Here is a 16,204-nt window from a genome sequence, read left to right on the forward strand (position 1 = left end):
GTGTGTGTGTGTGTGTGTGTGTGTCTGAGAAGTATCCTAGTCCTAACTTCCCTTCTAAATATCTGTCAACCTCGCACAATCCCTTCAAACTAAGAGTTGTGCCTCACTTACCCAGGGGGATTTTCTCCAGCAGGTAGAGATAGCTCTGAAAGAAGTCATTGCGAATGGCTTTGTGAAGGACAAAGGACATGCTATGTCGACAGAGCTCATCGTCCGTCTTCTGCCAGCGGGATCTAAAGGCGAAATGGGCCCCCAGGTGGGCCATAGCCAAGGGGAATGGTAATTCTTCCAGTGGAGCAAGGACACTTGTCTGGCTGTTTCTTTGAATTCACTTTCTCTTCCTAAAAGAACTTGAGACTGACATTTTAAACCAGTCCCCAGTCCCTCTATATCAGGACAAGCCGTCATGGGGCATGCACAGAGGGAGGGGCACAGACAGGGCAGAGCAGGCCCTGGCACACTCACACAGTCTGATTGCTTGAGCGACACCACCCCAAGCCAGCAGGTGCTAAGTAAAGATGAAACCAGGCCGAGGGAGAGATCCTGCTTCACCCAGGGAAAAAAGCACGCTTCCCTCCTTTAGCTGCTGCTTCAGGCAGGCTCCAGCACAGCCTGCTAACACCCCAATGCTTGCTCTAATTTGATTCCTAAATTGGAATAGCCTAATTTCCATTTCAAAGAGTGGGGGATATTTTGCAGGAGATCCCGTTCCCTGATTTCCATCTCTGCTCCTGGTATGCGGAGTCCTCAAGTTACAAGAGCCCTTCAAAGAGTCTCAGCCACTCACATGCCTTTCATCAGCAGTTTCCCCACATTATTTTATAGAGATGGATGTGTGTTTCCCATTTTTAAGGATCTTCAAGAGATGCAATTGTTTGAAAGTCCATGTTGATGTTAAATACCCGTCCCTATCAGCAAGCCCTTCCATTTAGAAAGCCTATTTATGGAAGCCTCTTTCTTCCTTTCTGCCTATTGTAGATGTAATTTTCATCCGAAATACCTTTGTGGTCCATACTTTGTATCTTCAGGTTATCTTTCCAGAGCTACTCTTTACTATTTCCATGTTACTACAGGACATGAGAGGCTGACCTGTATCCATGCGGTCTGTGCAGCCCAATACCTCTGGCTTTTAGTTGTGTTTGTGCACAGGGAGGTCAACGGCTTTGTTCTGCTGGCACCTGCTTTATCCAGATTCCCTTTAACGGAAGTGGTAGCTCCTGCTGGAGGTGTTCTTGTCCTTCATTCCTTCTCTTTCACTTCCCTGCCGGAAGCCTAGGGGCAGCGATGCACCAGGCTGATAGAAACCAAGTTCTTATATTTCCCTACAGTGGCACATATTTTTATATATGTTAAACCAGCTCAGATTCCCAAACCTGTGAATGCCATCTATTCCTTGCAGAAATGAATACTGTTGTGCTCTTCTAACATTCCTAACAGGAAAAGAAGCACGAACTCTGCGTGTTATTGGCCCTATACCAAGTGTACCTAATCACCCCATGAATGTGCATCGTGTGTGCATACACAAATGTGTGTGTGTGTGTGTGTGTGTGTGTGTGGTGTTTGTAGCCGTATCCATATGTGTGTGTGTGTGTGTGTGTGTGTGTGTCCATATTTATCAATGCACTCATGATGGTAGGCAACTTCTAAAATGGCCCCAGTAAGTTCAGGCTGTATAACAATCTACACACAGCAGTGAGTGGCTTAAATGGTAAACATTTATTTTTCACTGGAGGCTGGGAACTTCAAGATCTTATGCCAGTAAGAACTTTCTTCTTGTTCCCAGTGGAAACTATTCTCATTGTATGTTCATATGACAGAGAGCAGACACTGAGATTGAGTCTTTATGTCTCTTCTTAGAAAGTCACTGAACATCCCATTCATAAGTGCTTCGGCTTTTTTCTTAATTACCTCCCAAGGCATCATCTCCAAACTGCATCACTTCGGGATTAGAATTTTAGCATCGAGTTCTGAGGAAACCCAAACCTCCAGTCCACAGCCTCTGCAAACCCTCACTTCCTCTCTGCTTATTCTGCATGCCTTTCTATCATCCTCTTCCCTCAAGTGTAGCCTGACTCAATCCTAAACAATAATATGCAGTAGAGGGGAGGGGTTGTCACATAAGTATCTTAGTCATCTTATTTCTTTCTCTTGCTTGTTTGCTCTGAGGGAAATCATCTGTTGTCAGGTGCCCTATCACAAAACTCATATGTTAAAGAACTCAAGTCTTTAGGCAAACAACCCAGGAAGAAATGAACTAGAGCAACAACGTGTTGGCGGTAAGAAACAAACCCATCCTCAGCCAGCAGTTTAGCTGTAACCTGACAGAGAGACTCTAAGATAGGCAAGCCACACTCGGTTTACTAACCTGCAAAACATGTATTTTGTTCATTAAATCAGATGACTTACTGAACAATTTGCAGCAGTGAAGCAATGAATAACTTCTTTAGCCATTGTGCATTTATTTTTTTTAGGTTGTGGGACTGGAGCTCAGGGCCTGAGGGCTGTCCCTGAGCCTCTTTGTGCTCAAAGCTAATGCTCTACCACTTGAGCCACAGCGCCACTTCCTGTTTTTTTGAGTGGTTATTAATTGGAGGTAAGAGTTTCATGGGTACTTTTCTGCCTGGGCTGGCTTCAAACCAAGATCCTTAGATCTCAGCCTCCTGAGTAGCTGCAATTACGCTGGTGCCAGGTCAGTGCATGGGTTTTTTTTGTCAATTTATGACATCTCATCATAATCTTTCCTGAAGATTACATGTGTGTTCATCTTTTGTTGGAAAAGGAAGTAAGGATTCTATTTGTTTGACTTTGATTTCTTTTCCTTTATCTTCTGCATTTCTTGAATGCATTTCTGCATTCAAGAGTGGGTACATTGCCTAAATTTTTATATTTAATTCCAGCTTACATTTTCTGTCCTACCAATATAGTCTTTTTCAATAGTTTATATTGGATTTACAATGCTACATCATTTTTACTCAGTAAATTCTCATGAGGATGAAAATTGAGTAGATGGTATCAAACAGGACTAAAAGTCTTCCAGCTTTTTTTTTTTAAGCTATTCTTCTAATTTGTAAGCAGAAAGGCACTAAACTGAAAGATAACAAAAGTCAACACAAGCGATTGAACAATAAGAGACCACAAGCAATAAATGAAGAAAGAGAAAGCAATGAGGTGGTTAATCTTATTAAAGCACCATAATAAAGCCCCTTTGTCTATCTACTTCTTCTTGGGTTACCTCCAAGCAGCCAGGAAGATTGTTTGAATTCTATGCGCTTGAGGATTGGTCAGGAAAAATATCCATCTGACATATCTAGTAGAATTCCTTCATCTATCCTTTGGAACTTTCTGTTGCTGTAGGGAAAAGCTAAGTAGAAGACTAAAGTATTCTCCTTTATAACTTGTATTAATGGATGTAAAAGGAGGCTGTTCTTGACTCCAACATTTTGGTACTGTGTGGATAAATGTTCAGATGTCAGGATGTTTGTTGCTAGGGAGAAGTCACTGGCTCCAACTACTCAGCATGGCCTATTTGGCCACTGATATTGACAAGTTTCTCGGTTCTTGCAGAACTAACTTTTTTCCACTATAAACTGGACATTATTTATGTATATGTGGACAAGGATTATTAAGTGCTCTAAGATATCTGGATTTCAGGCTTAGAACTCCTGAATGGGGTGGAAGACTGATTGGTTTGTACAAAATGCCTCTGTCAAAATTTTGTTTATCTCTGTGAGTCATGGTACGTTTTGTGACCATTTCTCATGCAAGTATAGCTTAAGCTCGTTTCTGGCTCATTACGTTTGTTTCCTTACGCCAGCAATTTTTCTCTCACAGCTGAAATGCTCTATTTGTTGCCGCCTCACACCCTTCTTGGTCACATTCATACCAGCAAAGTGAAGTTATGACATAGATCTCAAGTGTACAATAGACATCTAATTTCCAGACAGGAATGGAAAACAATGAATGGAGAAGAAAGAAATATAACTACAGCAAGAGAAGATAGAAACTGAATTTTTCCATCATTATTTGTCTTCTCACAGGGGATTCCTTGGTGAGGAGTAACTACTGCTTAAAATATAAAGTATCACCAGGACCAGGGCTCGTGCCTGTCATCCTAGCTACTCAGGAGACTGAGATCTGAGGATGGCAGTTCAAAGCTAGCCTGGGCAGGAAAAGTCCATGAGACACTTATCTCCAATAAAACTACTAAGAAAAAGCCAGAAGTGGCACTGTGGCTCAAGTGGCACAACTCTAGCCTGGAGCACAAAAAGGCTCGAGGATAATCCCCAGATCCTGAGCTCAGGACTGGAAAAAAATAAATAAAATAAATTATCGTAAGGACTTAGAAAGGAAAGAAAGTTAAGAAGAAAGGTTGCATGAAAGTATATGTGTTGGGGCTGGGAAGGTGGCTCAGTGGTAGAGCGCTTGCCTTGCATGCATGAGGACCTGGGTTTGATTCCTCAGCACCACATCAGCAAAAAGAAAAAAAGCCAGAAGTGGTGCTGTGGCTCAAGTGGCGCTTGCCATGAACTGAAGAGTTAAGGGACAGTGCCCAGGTCGAGTTCAGGCCCCACGACTGACAAAAAAAGAAAAAGGAAAGGAAAGGAAGGAAGGAAGGAAGGAAGGAAGGAAGGAAGGAAGGAAGGAAGGAAGGAAGGAAGGAAGGATATGTGTTGCAATAAGATAAATATTTGAGGAAATCCAGTCAACATAAAATACTCATCAAATTAACAGTCTGCATGCTTTAAATTGAAATTCAATTGAAAGGATAAACTAGAGACACTTCAGACTGAGAGAAAAGCTAACACTTATTCATGTTCCTTGGAAGAATGACAAAAAAATTAAAAACCTACTTCAGGAAAAATGAAATGAAGACACTGTACTATTAACAGAGGGGTAGATTAAAAGGTTAATAAAACAGAAGACAGAGCCCTCAGACAGTCTATTCACATATAAGTTGATGAAAGACAAAAATAGTGCTCAATAATGATACTGGTGTTAGCATCAATGAAATATCTGCCTCTTCTCATACGTAAACCTATCTCTGATAGATTAAAGACTTAGGTGTGCAAAATGAAATCCACAAATACTTGGAATTGTGTTAGGAAACTATATTTTTAAAAAGAAATATATCTTTTAAAGAAGTATATCTTTAAAAAGAAAAAAAGTGCACCAGTGTATCATGCCTGTAATCTTAGCTACTTGAAAGGCTGGGATGAAGAGGATCACAAACTGAGGCCAGCCTGGACAGAAAATTTCGTAAGAGCCCTCCTCAACAAACAACTGGTCACTCAGTCGGAAGCCTAAACAGCTAGATTGAAGTCCATTTTCATCCCTGAGCCAGAACTGAAGCCTGTCTGTAAAGTAACAAGCACAAAGATGGGATGAAGGCAGTTACAGCGAGCAGGAGGCCCTAAGTTCAAACCCCATTACCACAAAAAGGTACGTGTCTTAAGATGCAAAGTCATAAACAAATTAGTAACTAATAAAACGACATCAAAACTAAAATAACAAAGTTTTGTTCATGAGAGGAAATCATAAAGTAAAAAGCCAATCAACAAATTCATAAGAAATATTTTAATCCCAATAATTAATCAAAAATTAGTACCTTAATGTAGTTGAAAATAAAGGCATTCAATAGAGTGATAGGATTCTCAACACTAAAAAAAAATTGGTACCTTAAATATATTATTAATTCCTACAAATAAAGATGAGATAAACAACTCTACACACTCCTAGCTCCTTCACAGAAAAGTAAATGCGAGTGCCAATTAAATATTTGACAAACAAGTTCTAACTCATTAGTCATCTGGGATAAACAGATTTTAATCAGCCTGCATCACCAGGCAACATGGGGCTCAGTATACCCCTGAAGCGCTAGCTCCTTGGGGCTGTGAGATTCAGACGTGAAGGAACCAACTTATCATTAGCTTAGATAGCCAACAGATTGCCTTCACAAACACGGTTGCAACTTCATACAGCCTAGTTTGTGCAAGCCCTCATTCACTAATTATAGGAGAGGGTAGTAAGCACGAGACTTGGTGTTGGTTAAACCTAACACTGGGCAGATCCTAATGGCTGATACTCAGGCGATGGAATTTCTAAAATAGCTCCAATACCAGAGGAAGACATGTATCTCCGGTCTACCAAATTTCTGTTCTATCTAGCATGACCCACTCCTTCTTTCTACTATCTACTTCGTCTGTCACTGTTTAATCTATTCTAGAGAACTGCCTATGGGAAAAAAAATTTTAAACCTGTAATACTGTCATCATTACAGAAAGAAAATCTTATTTTGTTGACAAGAGCAACAACAAAATTTTGCATTTCGTGTCTCAAATGACTCCCCTAAGGAGGGTCTAAGAGAGAAGCAAAGCTACCTTTAATTGTGTAGACAGCTCCAGATCCTGGGAAAACAGACATGAAATGCTTGAGATGGTCAAACATCGTCACTAGGGAGTAGGGATTAAAACCTAGTCAAAGCAGCAAATAAAAGAAATTTAAAAAGCTCTTAAAAGAGCCTGACAAGGGAAGCTTAAATCTTATTTTAAAGAGTGGGGTTGTAGTAAGCCTTGAAAAATCCAATTCTCTGGAGGACTATATCTCACTAAGAAAGCTCCACACAAGTTTATCATGTAGCCAACACCTAGACATTGGGCCTTAGAGACCACTAGGATAATATTTCCTCTGGGTTAGCACTGAAACTTGGAAGTGACATTTGTACAAGGCATACGTTAAACTCTGGGGCTTTTCTGATTATAAAATGATCATTCTGAGGGGGGGGGATGTGTTTCCTGGCGAGGGAATTTGCGAGGGTTTATTTGTTTTGGATGATCTTCGTTTTTCACACAGCATAACTTCCCAGATCAAGTATGTTTTCTGCTTCCTTTTTGTTTAACTATAGTTCTCTTTCAATGGATGTGAAGTGGAGAGCATTGTTCTGGTGTGTTTTGATTTTTCCAGTTCCACTATGTCCGGATCACTGACTACATAGACTCTCCTGATGGGTAACGTCAGTAACAACACTGTACACATAGCACGTAGAGACTTTGCCAGGAAATGTCAGCCTCTGGTCAGGGTAACCTCTGAAACTTTACTGGCCAGACCTCCTCTGCATATTCCCTGGACCATTCTCGGGCTCTGGCTCTCTGACGAAAGCCAGACAATAATGAAGTGAGGCTTGAAAAGCTATCCCTGGGATTCCTGTGAAATGGCCTATCATTCTGGTTGTAGAGCATACTGCAGATTAATTAAATATCTAGTGATGGCCGCAGTCATAAACCACCTGATCCCTAGCGTTGCTTTCCAGGCTGATTTTAATAATATTTTGGCCAGCTTGTGTGTTCTGTGCGCTTAAGAACATTGGCTGGTTTGGAAAACATAATTTAAAATAGCACATGTCTATATTTGTATCTGTGTGCATACATCTAGGGTATCTGGAGAATAGGCAAAAACAGGTTTGTATTGGAAGCCAAATGAAGCTGGATAACTGTTCCCTACTTCTTAACTGCTGGTGGAATTCTTGATTGACTCATCTCTTTTACAGATCTGTAAAACCTACCAGAAGCTGAGCTGGGTGGAGGCTATTTAATAATCTGGGTTGAGGCAAATCAATCATCTCTGCTGAAAAAAAAAATCCTAGGTTTACTGATAAGATCAGTACGATGAAAAATCACCCCTCTTGGAACTAAAATGAATTCTGAAACCAAATGCTATAAGTCACTTTCTGTATCTGAAATTCTGTAGACTAGATTAGGAACCGAGTCTAAAAGGCTAAAATACATTAAGTGAATTTTTCCGTGCTGGCTTCCTTTTGCTCGTTCGCTTATTCTTGCTCTTTGTTTTTTGCATCAATCCTCTCTTGCTCTGACTCTTCTGGAAGCATTTGCTGCTATTGAATCATATGAAAGTGCTGTGTTGATTCAGAGTGGTTTTACTAATGTTTATGAAAGTTTAGAATACAAATTTTTAGAAAACAGTGAGGTTTTCTGGTTCTTACATCAATAACTCCAAAAAAATCAGCATTCATGCAGTTGATACTAGAAAAACCTCTCATTAAGATTTAATATGGTAGCTCAAACCTATAATCCCAGCTGCTCAGGAGGCTGAGATCTGAGGATTACAGTTCAAAGCCAACCTGGGGAGAAAATGCCCTGAGGTTCTTAATCTCTAATGAATCACCAAAAAAGCCAAAGTGGACCGTAGCTCAAGTGTCAGAGCACTAACCTTGAGCAAAGAAACTCAGGGACAGCACTCAGATCTTGAGCTCAAGCCCCAGGACAGACACAGACATAATAATAATAATACAGTGATTGAAATCAACATTTCAGAGTTGAAGTTCCACATGAGAGGAAAAGCATGCACAGCTCAGCGAAGGCTTTATCAAACTTGCCGCCTGGAGAAGGAAGGAGCCCTGAAGATTTGGGGGAGCCCGTCTTGGTTGGTGCTTAGATTAGAACTAATGTACAACTACAGTTGCTGCCCACATAGATCACACCAATTCCATCATTTAGAAATGGTTTTGGTTAGCCACCTTGAGTCAAATATTGATGGACAGTCAGGATCAAAACTAGGCTCAAACCTGGCCTTATGCAGTCCAGCGAGAGGGAGAAAAGTTACCTGATAGTTAATTCTACAAGGCTGTGTCTCTTCAGTGAATGCTAAGAGGGAGAACCTATCAAAAGAAGGTACGCGCTACTAGAAAATGATGCCCTGCGGCCAGACGTGAGGAATAAGCAGAATTAGAAATGTTTTTTAAAAAAAGGTTATTCCTCATCAAAGGAAGTTTGGCCGTCTAGCTGGTGGTTCTTAAAAGAGGATTTGAATTATTGGATGTTAAAACGAGGCTGAAAACATATCAGAGGACACGGTGTGAAGCGGCAGTGTCTCCTTAAGTGCTTGTCTTCCACAAAGTCTTGCTCAAGCTCCGGCTCGCTCTACGTGTGGCCTCTTTCCCCTCCTCTACTCCGTGTAGAATGGTGCTTTGTTCCTATAGTTAGTTAAGAGAAAGAAAAGTAGAGAGGAGCACTGCATAAAAAGACGACAGCTACGCAAAAACCTTTGGGATTAGGTCAGAAGCAATCTAGGCAGTCTTATAGACCATATCAAGGAATTCTAAAAAAGAACCAACCCTTAATTCGGATAGCACAGGGAATCATTTGGTAAGCCTTCAAGCAAAGAGAAGAGGTGGAGATGTATTTAGCATCAGCAGGCTTATGTTTGGAAAGATTATTCTGTCTACAAGGTGGAAAACAGATGGAGGCAGTGAAATGCTGAAATGTTCAATTATGTAAGTAACCCTTCTATTAGAAATATTACTAAATTAAAAGATCTCTGCCATATAATAGGGAAGAAGGATACAGAACCATCTATCAGTTCATCCACACATTTATTATACACCAACTGCATACTGCTGTAGGTACCAATTCTATATATTTTTTGGGGGGGTCCGGTCGTGGGGCCTGAACTCTGGGCCTGGGCGCTGTCCTTCAGCTCTTCAGCTCAAGGCTAGCGCTCTACCACTTGAGCCACAGCACCACTTCCGGCTTTTTTCTTTTTGCTTATGTGGTGCTTCGGAATCGAACCCAGGGCCTCAGGCATGCAAGGCAAGCGCTCTACCACTGAACCACCTTCCCAGCCCCCCAATTCTATATTATACACAATGATTCCTGGCTTCCTAAAGATTATATCATAGATAAAAACATGAATGCAAATAGTAAAACTTGTTGAAAGATAAACACCAAAAACAACCTACCCAGAAGCATATGAGGGAGAAGACAATGGCATGGAGGTTAAAAAATAATGTACTCATTACCTTGCCCATGTCACTGTAACCCCTCTGTATGGTATTTTCACAATAAAAAATTAAAAAAAAATAGTCAGAGCAGTCCTCCCTGAGAAACGCTGCCTTGCATCATCTGTCATCTGTCAACGAGGTAGCAGCCAGTGTCTCAGAGACGACAGCATCTGGTGTGTTTGTGGATAGCAGGGAGGTAGGTATGACTGGAGCAGATAGCAGAGGTGCCCTCTTAGAGCTTACAACACCCAGGGCACACGGCCTTTGAAGGCCTATGTATCCACAGGGAAGGAAAGGGGAAAGGGGAAAGGAGAAAGGGAGAGAGAGAGAAAGAGAAGGAGAAAGAGAAAGGGAAAGGAAGCTCACAAAAAAGACTGAGAAGAGAGCAGAAAAGTTAAAAGTGAACTATTAACAGCTATGCAACGTAAACATAAACCCAAGGACAAGGCCAGAGAACTGGAGAAATCCTTCTGTGCTCCAGAGCCTGGATTAGGTGAGACAATCGTTGTCTACATTGGACAGGAGAGAAGAGGCGAGCGTGAGTGCCAGGCGTATGCAAACAGGGGCTGCTGGAGCCTGAGGCAACCACGGAAACCCAGCAGCCCCTCCTGCCCTTTCCCTCTTCCAACTTCCACTACAAGCCTCGCGTCAGGCCCAGAGCAGTTGTCATTTTCCCTGGAGGGGCACGAAACAGGACAGAGGGAGACCTGATTTAGTTCAGAGATCAAAGCAGACCGAGCTGTCTGTCTGCATGTCCAAGGCTTCCACTGCCCACACTGCAGCGGCTGCTGACCACACCAAAAGACAGACAGACAGACAGACTCTGGTGCCCTGAACATAATTGAAGCACTCACAGAACTGAGATCCCGCTCAGTCTGTAAGCCACTGACTTCACAGAAATGACATTTTTCAAAGAATGATTATTGTGTCAGTACCTATTATACTTTTTACTCAGAATACCACGCAGCCAATCAAAACTCATATATATATACATATATATATATATATATCCCATCATTAAATGATAAATTGTAAGAAATGGATCAGATTTTAAATATAACCACACAGGGACTTTAGAATAATTATGATAAAATGTTTTTAAATCTAATGGAAAAATAGACAACCTATATTGCAAATGGGGGACTTTATCAGAGGTAACTATTATATAAAAGGGTCAATGAAATGAAAGAACTACATGCTATTGGAGATGGAGAATAATTTTAATAAAGTTTCAACAAAAAACTCAAAGCTTCTACTCACATACATAAATCCCAATATAGAAATATTAGCAAAAGTAAAACATAAATGTCAACAATTCTACAACAAAGAAATTGAAAGAAAGTAAAGTAGATCAAATCTCAATGAGATCAAAAGGTCAACGATAAAAACCATCAATAAAATTGAAGACATAGGCACCTGATTAAAAAAATATACAAATAAACTATTTTGAAAACTAGGATATTTTTTAGAGTTAACTAACAGCAAGGTCACTAGTAAGACAGACTAAAGGCAATTCAGTTTATAATTCCTCATTTATAATTTTGAATTACTAAGTGTCCAGAAAAATATGTTTTGAAAAAATTTGCCTTAATATATGTAAACATAGAGTACTAGTACCAACTGCACTGGCGATTATTACCATATAGTGTGTGCATATAAATATATATTATATTTCTTCTCTAAAATCCCCAAATACTAAATTCTGAAACCCATTTGACACCAAAAGTTTTAGATGATGGATTGTGGACCATATGGTAAATTACTTTTATTAAATGAACTAATGGGGAAAAAAGCAAAAGTAATGAGATAGATATTTCACACATAATAAAAGAAAATGTAAAAATAAAACTAGAAGTAAATATAATCAAATTTAAATAAATAATACAAGGAGTTGGCTGGCAGTGGCTCCCACCTGTAATCCTAACTATTCAGGAGGCTGAGATCTGAGAATCATGGTTCAAAGTTAACCTGAGAAGACAAATCTGAGACTCTCATCTCTAATTAACTGGCAAAAAAAATTGAAACTGGCTCAATTAACCACTCAAAAACCAGAAGTGATGCTGTGGCTCAAGTGGTAGAGCTCTAGCCATCAGCACAAAGAGGCTCAGGGACAGTGCCCAGACCTTGAGATCAAGCCCATGACTAACAAAAAGGAAAAATGGAAGGTAATTTAATAGGAAAATCTATGCATTTTCAATCTGTCTCCAGATGAATGACATCAAATCTACTTAATTCAGAACATCATGTTACAAACATTTATTTCTTGCCATAAGCATTAGAACTATTAGAAGTGAAAATTTATCCCTTAAGCCAACATGAGCATACACTTCTATACAATAAATCTTGTTTTTCCCAATGAAGAGGTCTGATTTTCATGAATGCTTACAGGTATTTGTATATTATACTTTATTCTGTATGAAGAAATACTAGTTAGAACTTATCATAAGAGTTCTGGGTTTAATAGTACTATATAGGGCCACATATCAAAAATGTAATTTATGAGAGAAATAATAGTTTTACTAGACCATATTAAGACATACATAAAGATAAGTGCCTAATATCCAATTAAATCTTCAGCACCACGGTCAGCATCTCCCCCTCTATGTTTTTGCAAGTGCTAATTATGAACATTAAAAAAACCTTTTGAATTTCAGAGGTTGCAGAATCTTTAGGTTAGCCAATCATTCTGAAATCAAAGGTCCTGAGGTCAACCACTCCAACACCCATTTAATATTGGCACTTACCTTATTGCCAACCAAAGTCTAGCTCATCTGATCTCATGATGGCAGTAATATGTACAATTCACATGGCTATGCCATTAATCTAAGTGAATGATTAAGTCATCACTCAAAATAGTATTTACTCTAGATATATAATTTTATTTTCATGCTAAAATCTAGTAATTTGGCTAGATAGTGGCGTAAATGAATACAGGGGAAATATAACAAATGAGAACATGTTCAATTGCATATTGAATTAAGTGTTTCCTTAAAATACAATTGAATTCAAGAGGTGGTAATGATGAGAAAAATCTTCACAGGGGATTTAAGGATCTGTCTAAGGTCCTGCTTTCTCTGGATGGATGGTAAGTAGATGGTTAAGTAGAGGTGGGGTAAAGACAATGTATAAGAGTGTGCAAGACAGAATGGAAATGAACTCGGAAAATTGGATAACATGCTCTCATATTTCATAGAAGATTTAGCATCTAATGTACCACCTGTTGGTACATTTGTTGGGCCTTACACAGTAGGTAGGAAGGTCCCGTGTAAGAATCCCCTCATGGTTAAACTCAGCTCCATCCCTGAGACAGCGGTGAGGATTGAGTTAGGCTTTGGTAGGAGAGCAGTGCTTCGCCACGAAGACCCAGGAGCTGTGAGGATTCCTTGCTACCCCTGTGGACGTGGGAGTTTCACACTAGAATACCTCAACCCAAAGAAAGTATCTAGTGGCGGCTAATAACAATAACCATAGGCCAGATAAATGTGTTAAAATATGGAAGCAAAAAGAGTCACGGAGCAAATGATAGGGCACAATAACAAAACATGTTTCTCAGATTCATACCCATCAGGCATAATGAGACTAGCAGATCAAGAAACAATTCCAATGAAAACATGACTTAGTACTTCTAGTTCCCCAGGGGAATGGGTCATGCTATGCAGTATGTGAAGGCTCACACAGAGAAGGTAAGTCAAGAAACAGAAGAATGTAGAGACAATTATGAGCCAGAGCCCATACTGGTATGTTCATGGGAAAAATCTGATGAAGCAAGGTACATTGAGTTACGCGTCGATTTGATAGTCCCAATGATTCCAACAGGTTTGTGATTACAGTAGTAGCTCCTAATTGTCTGGCACCCAGATCTGGAATAATTCACGAGAGTGAGAATAAGTATTAACTTAATGAATGAGATTTTAATAAGGGAGGTGATTGGGATGTGGTCTCTAATTGGTTGGCTTGGGTATCAATGGCACATCCCTAGACAAGTTGTTTACTATGCTTACCAATCCCCTAAGCTTGGGGAAAGCAGTCCCTTTCATGTCCCCAGCCACTCCACCAAGAGGTCAAAGTATCATGAAACACAGAAAATAAAGAACATAACTAGTCCACAAAGTACAATCTAAAATCTATAGGATCTGAGAATTAATCGAAAGAATTAGAGTTTGCAGACAAAGTCAATTTGATATCTAGATCTTGAAACATTTAACATTTGACTAGAATCAGATATATAGACATCTGATGATAGACAGAGAGAGAGAGAGAGAGAGAGAGAGAGAGAGAGAGAGAGAGAGAGAGAGAGAGAGAGAGAGAGAGCTTTATTTCTCTATTTTAAGGGAGTCATGACATTACCAGCCTGAACTGGAAAATGGCCATCAAGTTGCCGGATAAAATTAAGGTAGTTTCAAATAACTTCACTTTTGGAAATGTATGAACTTTAGACCTAATTATATTATACTGGGTATGATAATTTACCAATCACACCACTCTATAGATTGAAACAATAAATACACTTCCAAAGCTATAGTTATTATATTCAAGTATCAGCTTACTTAACTTTCAGTTCCTGGCCAATAACTTAATTCTGAACATATATTTAAAACAGACATGGTTTTAAATCACATTTCATTAATGGGCTCTATTTTAAATGAGTTCCTTTATATAAGTAAGGCTTACTTTGCGTTTGATTTGTTCAAAAGCGATTTTAAAATCCCTTGAACCTTAAATGAATATGTCTTAATGCCATTCCTCTTTATGGTAATACATATAAAGAGGTAGAAATATTTCAACTCATTCTTTTTCTCTTTACTCCCTCCACAAGGGACCTAATTGTGCTTCTTAAACACAAAGTGACAATTTTTGATACAGATTTATTTAATTTTTAGAAATTACTTCAAGTAATCAAACATAAGCATTAATGAGAAACATATGTACGTCTCTTACATTCTAGAAATGAATGCAAAGCAACATTGCAATCAAGGTAGGATCAGGTTTCTTGGCCTAGTTGTGCACATGTGAAATCAGAGAGCCTGAGAGGTGAGTATAGGTGTATTTTCATTGCTATGTGTGTTTGTCTGTGTATTTTGTGAAAGACATATGTCTGAGTTAGCTCCCAACAACTCAGAGAAGAGCTCTTTTATATGTAGCAAGATACACTCCAGGATATTAACGCTCCAGCATTTCTAAGCGGCTCTGTTCACACCAGCTCCAGAGTCAACATCATGAAAGGAGCCTCTAGCTGCAAAAAAGCACACAAAGCAACAAGATGAACCAGTTCCAAATGCCATAAAAATGGAAACCGGTTCAAGAACAACTACCTGTTTGTTCAGAAAGCACTCCAAAGAGCAGGAGGGTAAATAAAACTCAGAACCTGTTAGATTTATAGGCAAATAACCATTATCTACTATGTATAGATGAGTGAAGGATAATTTTACGCAAACCACAGTATGTAAACTCAAATAAGTATGAACTAAGCCTTCACAGTAAGAGCAGGAAGTTCGGGGAGGGGGGAGGAAATAAGGAAATGGCATTTTCTATGTGGTGTATCACCAACCTGGGAAATCCATTACAGAGCCAAATCCTGGAACAGGATTTTATAAAAGGACCTGGCTTGAAACAGAATACCTTTGGTCTTGAGCGGTGACTTCATACCTTAAGCAAAATTCCTCTTCCCAAGATCTAATTACTAATTGGTCTTCTGTAGAAGATTATGGAAATAGAAATTATAGATTTAATATTACAGATCCTATAGTATGAATTCCTTGGGAGCCTTTACCATGTAACCACTTGTGAATGAATTTGTTTCAGTCAAGTAGTATCAGGAGCCAAATACCCTAAATAACAGATCATGGGATTTTATGAACTTCGGCTTCAGAGCTTAATAGCAAACTCATTGTTTTAAGACATTTTTCTCAAAACTAGAGCATTTTGATTTTAGCCGTTTAAAATACCTTTAAATTTGGTGGATTTAAAGTTTGGGAGTAAACTCAAGGATTTCCAGATTTAACTTTAAAAAAAAAAATGAGTCGTGATGGTAGATTTTACAGGTTCTATAAAATGCCTATAAACAGATTCAGTAAGCTAAAAGCACCAATTTACTTGTAGATATCCATATCTTGATGAGACAGATGTAAAGAATCTGACATTTGTAGCTTTCCTTTGAAAGGCATGTGTTCAAAAATAAGAAAAAGTCCTTTTGAGGGTAAATTTTACTGAAAAAAATTTATTTAAAAAGATTTTTTAATTAAATGCTTCCGTGATTTCACGTTATAAGGCAGAAGTATAGCATTAATGAATTTGAAGAGGCTTTGCAGAAATGGCTGATTAAATATGGGCTCTGGAGAAAGGAAGAATTGCAAGTGAGCCAGAAAGGAAAAAGAGATGGGGAAAAAAGAGAAAGCAAAGGGAAGAATATTA

This window comes from Dipodomys merriami, unplaced genomic scaffold, assembly GCF_024711535.1.
Source record: "Dipodomys merriami isolate MVZ:Mamm:240054 unplaced genomic scaffold, mDipMer1.0.p SCAF_81, whole genome shotgun sequence".
NCBI classification, from domain to species: Eukaryota; Metazoa; Chordata; class Mammalia; order Rodentia; family Heteromyidae; genus Dipodomys; species Dipodomys merriami.